This window comes from Scylla paramamosain, chromosome 25 (assembly GCF_035594125.1).
Source record: "Scylla paramamosain isolate STU-SP2022 chromosome 25, ASM3559412v1, whole genome shotgun sequence".
NCBI lineage: Eukaryota > Metazoa > Arthropoda > Malacostraca > Decapoda > Portunidae > Scylla > Scylla paramamosain.
In genome coordinates this window covers 17333393-17343392 of record NC_087175.1, presented here as the reverse complement: position 1 = coordinate 17343392, position 10000 = coordinate 17333393, and the positions used below count along the sequence as shown (strand labels likewise).

Genomic DNA, 10000 nt, shown 5'->3' with positions numbered 1-10000 from the left:
GAAACTGTGCCTCCGTGCTTGCACCTTGCCTAGTCAAACTCTTTCAGCTCTGTCTGTCAACATCTACCTTTCCTTCTTGCTGGAAGTTTGCCTACATTCAGCCTGTTCCTAAAAAGGGTGACCGCTCTAATCCCTCAAACTACCGTCCTATTGCTTTAATTTCCTGCTTATCTAAAGTTTTTGAATCTATCCCCAACAGGAAGATTCTTAAACATCTATCACTTTACAACCTTCTATCTGATCACCAGTATGGGTTCCGTCAAGGCCGCTCTGCTGGTGATCTTCTGGCTTTCCTTACTGAGTCTTGGTCATCCTCTTTTAGAGACTTTGGTGAAACTTTTGCTGTTACCTTGGACATATCAAAAGCCTTTGATAGAGTCTGGCACAAAGCTTTGATTTCCAAACTACCCTCCTACGGTTTCTATCCTTCTCTCTGTAACTTCATCTCAAGTTTCCTTTCGAACCGTTCTATTGCTGCTGTGGTAGACGGTCACTGTTCTTCTCCTAAATCTATTAACAGTGGTGTTCCTCAGGGTTCTGTCCTGTCACCCACTCTCTTCTTATTATTCATTAATGATCTTCTAAACCAAACTTCTTGTCCTATCCACTCCTATGCTGATGATACCACCCTGCACTTTTCCACGTCTTTTCATAGACGTCCAACCCTTCAGGAGGTAAACATATCACGCAGGGAAGCCACAGAATGCCTGACTTCTGATCTTTCTAAAATTTCTGATTGGGGCAGAGCAAACTTGGTATTGTTCAATGCCTCAAAAACTCAATTTCTCCATCTATCAACTCGACACAACCTTCCAGACAACTATCCCCTCTTCTTCAATGACACTCAACTGTCCCCCTCTTCTACACTGAACATCCTCGGTCTGTCCTTTACTTATAATCTGAACTGGAAACTTCACATCTCATCTCTAGCTAAAACAGCTTCTATGAAGTTAGGTGTTCTGAGTCGTCTCCGCCAGTTTTTCTCACCCCCCAGCTGCTAACTCTGTACAAGGGCATTTTCCGTCCAAATATGGAGTATGCTTCACATGTCTGGGGGGTTCTACTCATACTGCTCTTCTAGACAGGGTGGGATCAAAAGCTTTTCGTCTCATCAACTCCTCTCCTCTAACTGACTGTCTTCAGCCTCTCTCTCGCCGCCGCAATGTTGCACATCTAGCTGTCTTCTACCGCTATTTTCATGCCAACTGCTCTTCTGATCTTGCTAACTGCATGCCTCCCCTCCTTCCGCGGCCTCGCTGCACAAGACTTTCTTCTTTCTCTCACCCCTATTCTGTCCACCTCTCTAACGCAAGAGTTAACCAGTATTCTCAATCATTCATCCCTTTCTCTGGTAAACTCTGGAACTCCCTACCTGCTTCTGTATTTCCACCTTCCTATGACTTGAATTCCTTCAAGAGGGAAGTTTCAAGACACTTATCCACTAATTTTTGACCACTGCTTTGACCCTTTTATAGGACTGGCATTTCAGTGGGCATTTTTTTTTATTAGATTTTTGTTGCCCTTGGCCAGTGTCCTTCCTACATATATATAAAAAAAAAAAAACTACCACGTGTAGGTCTGGCGGGATCTTACAGCTTTCCTATTTCCTTGTATTTTTACGGGTGAGAACTATCTGGGGAAAATCGTATGAATGGAATGTTCTCGACAGATATACACCAGAAAGTTCGTGTTAGGAGAAGCCTTTGCCTACTTTGATATACAGGGTTGGAGGGGAGAGTGTGTTCTTTTGGAATTGTATGTACTCTTGTCAGATGATTATTCCTCGATGTCTTTTTCTTTTTTTCTGGCACTTAGGAGCAACAGTTTTTTTTTTTTTTCTGGCACAGGAGCGGCATGTTGAGTGGGCCATTCTCTCTCTCTCTCTCTCTCTCTCTCTCTCTCTCTCTCTCTCTCTCTCTCTCTCTCTCTCTCTCTCTCTCTCTCTCTCTCTCTCTCTCTCTCTCTCTCTCTCCAACATGTAAAGAAATGCTGAAAGGTATAGAAAGTAAGTCAAATAAATCCATTTTTATATTCTTCAAAGCGTCAATATGTTTATTTGAATATTGTTATTTTGTATTATTTTTTGACGTGATTTCTTGAAATGGTTTCCTGATGTAGATGGCTCACTATATATTCGTCATGTGTACGTGTGTGTGTGTGTGTGTGTTCAGTTTATTTTTATTTTTTTCTGTAATTCTTTCTCCACATCACTGCTACTGTCAATGTGTGTGTGTGTGTGTGTGTGTGTGTGCCGTCTACCTGTCAGTGTATCAATCCTTCTACCTGTCAGTCCCTGTTCCCCTTGCTGTCACTCGCGAGTAGGGCTATCAGACACCGATAGTGCCTTACTGTGTGTTTAGAAATGGATGAGTACAGGAGGGAACTAGGGAAGAGAAAATGTAGAAAAGAAAGAAGGTATGAAAGAGAAGTGCTGAGGAGATAGAGGAAAAATGAAAGAAGAAAGGAGATAGAGGAAATGAAAGAAGGTATGAAAGAGAAGTAGAGGAGGGATACAGAAAAATAAAAATGTGGAACAGAAAAGGTATGGAAAGGAAGTGGTGAAGGAATACAAGAAAGAAAAATGGGGAAAGAAAGGCATGGAAGAGAAATGGAGGAGGGATAGAAGAAATAGAAAATGTTGAAAGGAAAAAAAAGTGTGGAATATAAATCTGTTGGTAGGAATATAAACTTGAGAATAGAGAAAAAGGAGGAAGGGAAGGGATGAAAAGAAGACAATTGTAAAAATAATAGACGCAATAAAACTAAGGAAGAACATTTGTGAGAAAAGAAGAGAGTAGGGATCCAGGGTAGAGAAAATATGGAAAAGAAAAAAAAGTATGAGAGAGAAAATATCAGACAGCAATAGAAAATATGAAGATATGGTTTACAGTGCAAGAGAGAATGAGAAAGAGAAGAGAAGGAAGAAGAATGGAAACTAAAAACTGACTGAAGAAAATAGTTAAGGACAGCTTTGACAAAAGAATAGAAATCAAACGACGAAGAACGTGAGGGAAGAAAAGGAAGACGACAAAATAGAAAATAGATGGATAGAAGGGAATAAGGGAGGGGAAAAATTGAACTTTAAAGCCGAATAAAGAAAATAAATGAAGCTGAATAGAAAGAGATTAAAAAAGAAAAAGAGAAAACTGAGTTCTTTCAGAAAAGAGCAAAGAAAAAAAAATTATATATATATATATATATATATATATATAGAGAGAGAGAGAGAGAGAGAGAGAGAGAGAGAGAGAGAGAGAGAGAGAGAGAGAGAGAGAGAGAGAGAGAGAGAGAGAGAGAGAGAGATTACAAAGAAGCAGAAATGAAGGGAGTGAAAAAAAAATAGTGAAAAAAAGATCGTCAATTTTGTGCTGCCTTCGCACCAAATTTTATTTGTTTGTTGTTTTAATTAATGTTTTTGTCTCGTTAGGGATGTTTTACTATATTTCAACACGTTTCCCTGCCTTTTAACTGCACTTTTTTATTTGTGTGTGTGTGTGTGTGTGTGTGTGTGTGTGTGTGTAGAGAGAGAGAGAGAGAGAGAGAGAGAGAGAGAGAGAGAGAGAGAGAGAGAGAGAGAGAGAGAGAGAGAGAGAGAGAGAGAGAGAGAGAGAGAGAGAGGATGAATCTGTGACCAATTACATTATAGGAAATTAAAATCAAAGCGGAACATCACACACACACACACACACACACACACACACACACACACACACACACACACACACACACACACACACACACACACACGTCATAAACATCAATTAGTGTACCTTGTAATGTAATCATCTTATTGTTGCATCAAGGCGGACGGTGACAAGACTTAACTAAATCTCTGTAACGTTGTGTATTATTGTTTGTTCACTACTGTGTCTTGTAGGAAAAAATGTTGTGCAATTCTCCTTATTTTCTCTTTCTAGATTTTTTGTTTCCATTATTTTTCCTTCTGGATTTTCTTTACCTCCCTTTCTCATTCTCTACGTTCTCTTTAGCTTTGTTTTACCTTCTCTGCATTCTCTTTATTCCTGTTTCTTTTATTTTTCCTGCTATCTCTTTCTCTACCTTTATCTTTCCTTTTCATGCCTTTATTTTTTACCTTTGTTTCTCTTTCTGTGCATTATCTTTGTATCTATTTCCCATTCTCTTCCTTCTCTTTGCTTCTTTGCCTTTGTTTATTCTTTGTATTTCTTTACACATGATATTATTTATTTGCTTTCTATACGTTATGCTGTCATTAGTCCTGGTCAGTTTAAAAATGTTAACTATGTTTGTTGTTAAGTGTCTCGACAAAATTTCACGGTAAGTAATTTCACTAATCCACCTACTCCTACCCGCCCCCCCCCCAAAAAAAAGTGAATAGATAAATAAATGAATAAAATAAATAAATAAATAAAAGCAATAATAATGTAAATTGTATTATTAATATTAGTAGTAGTAATAATAATAGTACATGTAGTAGTTGTAGTAGTAGTATAGTAGTAGTAGTAGCAGTAGCATTAGTACAAGTAATAGTAATAATAGTAGTAGTAGTATAGTAGTAGTAGTAGCAGTAGCATTAATACAAGTAATAGTAATAATAGTAGTAGTAGTAGTAGTAATAGTAGTAGTAGTAGTATTAGTAGTAACAGAAAAAAACAAGGATGATGATGATGATGATGATGATGATGATGATGATGATGATGATAATAATAATAGTAATAATAATTTAGTAGTAACAACAACAAAAAGCACATCCTACGCGTATCCAATCTAGTACAACCCTTCAAAACAAAATACATGGAGTCTAAGATTCACTCCCTTACTTTAGGTATCATTGGCTAATTGAACGTCGGTGCTTCCCTCCAGCCTGTGACATACGGACGCTCACCCTCCCACTAACCTTAACAGAAGATTAATTACCAAGGTGAAAGAATAGAGCACTGCACTACCAGAAGCCGTTGATCTGTCTTTGCTTGTAGGAGAATAACAAAGTGGAACGAGTATAAAAGAGTGAGTGATGAAGAAAGGAAGCTGCTGAATTGTTGATATCAGGTGGAGGTGCAGAATTGACAACACTGATGACAATTAATGAATGTATTATTAAAACAAAGTGAATAATGATTTTACATAACAGATTAACAGTGTGTACTGGAGATAAAATGATGATTAGTGCACGGAGGATGCTGCAGAATCGTTGGCACTAGATGTAGGTTCCAGAATCGACGACACATATGAAGAAGTAACAAAAAAAAAATGTTATATAAGAAAGTAACGGATGCATAGTAAAAGAAAAAAAATGGGTATTGAATAAGTAAAAAGACGCGAGATGTATATTTGAAAACACAAGGGGGACAGGGAATAGGAATGAAATTATTTGAGGAAAACCAGTATGCTGTAAATGAAAAAGAATAAATTTTGTACGGTATGCATTTTTGAGAAGACACATGGCCGAAAAGAAAAATGGAACATGACGGGAACATTCACCTGCTGCGTTAGTGAAAAAAATAAAATAAATAAAACAACCGTAAAAAAAATTACTGAAATAAGATGCGTGATATAGAAGACACACATCAAGAAATCTAAAGTAACATTATGTAAAAAAGAAACTTGTACGTAACTGAATTAGATGCAGTTATTGGATGTTGGTCTTTAAATCTTTTACTCCTCTTTTGTTCACCATTTCTTTCATTTCGTACCTGTGATATTACTTCCTTGTTTCATAATCACGCGTAAACAACATACTCGCTAGAATTATGATTTTTTTTTTTTATTATTACTTTTTTTATGTAGATTTCAGTATAGGTTTTCTAAAGTGTCTTGTGTGCTGTGTATTGTTGAAGGTTGAAGGTCACGGTGAAATGTACAACGAAACGTTACTTGTTATTCCCTCACGTTGAGTATTGGTGGCTGAAAATTGTGGTAGTGTAAGTTTTAGTTATTTTATTCTCTCGTTGGGCTTGGTATGGGTTCTGAGTTGTGTGTGCAGTGCTATGTAGTGCTATGATACGTATTGTGATGAAAGGGTTTTGCCGTGAAATATTATTTATTTATCTTTTTTTTTTTTTTAAGCCCACGTCTAAACAGGAGTGGCTACAAATTGTGATGATTTTTTTTTTTATATATATATATATATATATATATATATATATATATATATATATATATATATATATATATATATATATATAGATATATATATACTTTAGGTTCTTGTATGGGCCCTGTATAGCGTTTCTAGTGTTGTGAGATATTGCACATCATAGTGAAATAGATAATGCCTTTTTTTTTTTTTTCATGGGCACATCTGGCTATCGTCATAATCTCTATATATTTTCTGTTCTCTTTTAAGTTTTGGTATGGGGTTGTGAATCACTGCATATCACAGTATAAAGGTTTATACAGTGAAACAAACATATCTCAACATCATATTACCTAGAATTATAAAAAAATATATATATATGTATTCTTTTATCCTTTTATATTCTTTCATGTAGGTGTTATCAGTGTAATGAGTTACTGCATATCACAGTAAAAGGATTAAATCATTGTTTTAGTTCTCAGTTTTATATATTACCTCCGCGTCACCTCTCGAAACAATTCGTTTAAGTGATTGCAATTTCCTATCACACCGCTAGCCGCCGATTTGAGGTAACTGTTGACTGAGTGATGAAAGCACGCACACACACACACACACACACACACACACACACACACACACACACACACACACACACACACACACACACACACACACACACAGAGTGAAACTAATAACAGGAACAAGTGTTATGACAATTATGATGACGGAATATATGGAATATGCAATAACAATAACAAGAATGATGATAATGTTAATTGTAAACTTTGTTATGAAGGGATATATTTGTATGAGAAAGAAAGAGAGAGAGAGAGAGAGAGAGAGAGAGAGAGAGAGAGAGAGAGAGAGAGAGAGAGAGAGAGAGAGAGAGAGAGAGAGAGAGAAGCAATTACTTTTCCATTAATAAGAATTACTTTCATACTGATTATTTCCTTTTCAACAACACAAAGTCAATTTCCGTATCCATAAAATCTTCCCTTCAATGGAACTCCCTGCCTGCTTCTGTATTTCTTCTTACCTATGACTTAGACTCTTTCAAGTGGGAGGTTTCAAGATGCTCCTCAAATTTCCGACAGTTTTTTTCTTTGGTTGTAATCTTTAGGGGGCGTTTATTTTTTTTGCTTGTTCGTGGTCCTTGGCAAGAGCTTTTCTTACATGTAAAAAGTACTAATAAGATTATAAAGTATTCTTAGATATGCAGTACAATACACAAGAAACACTATATAACTTCCAGAGGTCCTCTTCTATATAAAAAAAAAAGATACTATTTTACATTAATATTAGATATGCAAGAGAAAACACAAGAAACAATGTGCAATTTCTTAGTAATTAAAAAAAGTGGATACTTAGCTGATTGAAAATGATGAAGACTATTATACAAAACGCAGATGATAAAGCACTTTATTTTTTTTAGAGAAGAACAAGTGAAGGGCGTTGCAAACCGTGAGAAAGACCATGCGAGGACTGACTATGATAGCCGAGAGGGTACAGGAGTGAAACCCAATCACGGCGAGTATAATGGAAACAACTGGAAACATAAGTCTTGTTTCTTTTTCGTATCATTCAATTCTACACTGCAGTTTTGTATTGGATGTTGCTGGTGATGCTGGTGGTGGTGGTGGTGGTGGTGGTGGTGGTGGTGGTGGTGGTGGTTTGTTTTTTGGTATTGTTCATGTTTGTTTTTTGGTGGTGGTGTTTTGTTGCTTTGTTTTTGGTGTTGTTGTTGGTGTTATTTTATATATTGTTGCTGATGATGATGATGTGCTTCACAGAAATGTCGTGTGAAAAGAAAATTATTTAGTAGTGTAAATGAAAAAGGAAGTTTAAGGGAGGGAAATAAAAATAGATTGTGGAGTCTTTTGTTTCAGTTCCTGGTGTTTTAGTTTAGGATTTTCATCTTTCCCTCGCCCTCCTTTACGATTTATTTATTTCTGCCCTACAGTTATTTGCATTCCTTTAATATATTTATTTTTTCTTATATCTTATTTTGATAATTTCCTGAGTGGATGAGTCAGAGGGCTTTTTTTCCTCCTGTCATTTTCTACGTTTCGTTGACCTTCATCTTATGCAGGAAGGAGAAACGAATTTTTTTTTTTTTTTCAACGTTTGAAAAAAAGTCTGTTATTCCCGCCAAAAAAATAAATAAAAATAAATAAATAAAAATAAGTAAATAAATACGTAAATATCGTAAACTTCGTAATAAGAGTTGTTTAGTATAAAAAAAAAACGAAGACTTTAGGAAAGAAAAATCCGGTTTTTTTTTACAATAAGTGAAAAAAAAAAAAATGAATAATACTCGTACCTGAAACTTGGATCGAAGAAATGGTCACTGAAAAGCAAAGACTGTGGAGAAGAAAAATAATGTTCTTGCATAATAAAGAGAATAAATAAGCGAATGATAATGGAACATCGGAAAACAAATACTGTAGGAAAGAAAATCAATAAAAAAATAATTAGATAACAGATGGAACTTGTATCGAAGTGCTGAACCTTGGAAAACAAAGACTGACAGAAACAGTAGAGACATACATAGAAAAACACGAATGGAACAATGACACCTGACATGACAAGAAAAAGGCGAAGCACAAAAAAAAAAAATCACACAGGAATATATTAAGAGAAATTTTAAATCCAAGCCTTTTTAAACACAAAGCAACAAAAAAAAAATATTATCCTTTGTAATTTCTCTTTAGTGTGCGTTGAAACTGCAGGATGGATGAGAGAGAGAGAGAGAGAGAGAGAGAGAGAGAGAGAGAGAGAGAGAGAGAGGGGATAAGTAATAGGGACAGGACGAGAATGGACGGGTAAAGAAATAAAATAAAACAAGAGAGGATGGAACTTAGCTATTACACGTGAAGGGGGAATAGTGAAAATATCAGATGAAAAACTGTGGAAGAGGGGAAGTAGATATGGAGAAGAACAGCAGCTAACGCTAAATGAATGAGAAAGAGAGGAAAAGGAGAGTGAAAGGGAAAGGACATCAAAGGCAGGCAGGCACACGCACACACACACACACACACACCCACACACACACACACACACACACACACACACACACACACACACACACACACACACACACACACACACACACACACACACACAATAAGAATTGTGCATAAAATTATGAAAAACTTGCATAAACGGACGAAAAAAATATAATTAATATAAAACAAAGAAGAGATAGGTAAAAATATAGATAAAAGAAGAAAAATAATCCTTATTCAAACACACACACACACACACACACACACACACACACACACACACACACACACACACAAAGGCAATTGGAAAAGAAACAATAATGCAGAGAAAAAAAATAACCCATAATTTGATGAACAAAATAATAAAACATAAAAACAGGAATGTCGGGAGTAATAGAATAAAGAGACAAATATGACGAAGGAAAGTGAAATTAATGAAGAGAAGAATTAAGAAAAGAGAAGAGACTCATAAAAAGAATGAACGAGGGGAAGGGACGAAGAGAAAACAATAAGGAGAAATTATGTACGGTGTGTATGTGTGTGTGTGTTTGTGTGTTCAAGTGCAATTAGAGAATACAAAAGAACAAGGCAGTAAACAAAGAGATTAATGCACAGTTAAATACGAGAGAGAGAGAGAGAGAGAGAGAGAGAGAGAGAGAGAGAGAGAGAGAGAGAGAGAGAGAGAGAGAGAGAGAGAGAGAGAGAGAGAGAGAGAGAGAGAGAGAGAGAGAGAGAGAGAGAGAGAGAGAGAGAGTATACAAAGCAGGCATGTGGGAAAATGAAGAATAAAGCATGGAAGGAAGGACAAAATACGATTATATTATATTATATTATATTATATTATATTATATATTATTATTATTATTTTTATTATTATTATTATCATCTATTATTATAATTATTATTATCATTATTATTATAATTATTATAATTTTTATTAAGA

General features: G+C 35.7%; 1 long non-coding RNA gene across 2 annotated transcripts in view; it reads left to right on the top strand.

The window, feature by feature from the left end:
* LOC135113241 (uncharacterized) overlaps positions 1–10000 on the top strand; it is a 163308-nt gene that overhangs the window by 112816 nt on the left and 40492 nt on the right. The window contains exon 3 of one of the 2 annotated variants that reach the window (XR_010274767.1): positions 7485–7669. The exons of the other annotated variant lie outside the window; for it this stretch is intronic. This is a non-coding gene — a long non-coding RNA (uncharacterized LOC135113241). Of the gene's footprint in view, positions 1–7484; positions 7670–10000 lie in introns of those variants that run through there. 2 annotated transcript variants of the gene reach the window in all.